The sequence below is a fragment of the Empidonax traillii genome, unplaced genomic scaffold, assembly GCF_003031625.1.
Source record: "Empidonax traillii isolate 1590-97213 ecotype Southwest subspecies unplaced genomic scaffold, ASM303162v1 scaffold785:size696563, whole genome shotgun sequence".
NCBI classification, from domain to species: domain Eukaryota; kingdom Metazoa; phylum Chordata; class Aves; order Passeriformes; family Tyrannidae; genus Empidonax; species Empidonax traillii.
In genome coordinates, this window is record NW_020955978.1 from 594,178 (window position 1) to 594,540 (window position 363).

Here is a 363-nt window from a genome sequence, read left to right on the forward strand (position 1 = left end):
TTTTTTTTTTTTTTTTTTTTTTTTTTTTTTAAGGGAGGGAGGTCACTGTTTCTCTTCCCCCCTCCTCCCGTGCGGGGCCCCGTGGGATGCTCAGCTCCCGGGCGCGGTGCGGTGCGGAGCGATGCGGCCCCGCGGGCACAGCGGCTGTGCGCGGTTGTTATGGCAATGGGAGGAGGAAGAAGAGGAGGAGGAGGAGGAAGAAGAGAAGGAGGAGGAGGAGGAGGAAGAAGAGGAGGAGGGAGAAGGAGGAGGCAGCCCCGCCGCTGCTCTGCTGCCTGGCGCTGCCCCTCCTGACTGAATGAAGATAATTCGCATTGCACCAAAACCGCGCACGTCAAACGGGAGGGGAGGGAAAGCAGCGAG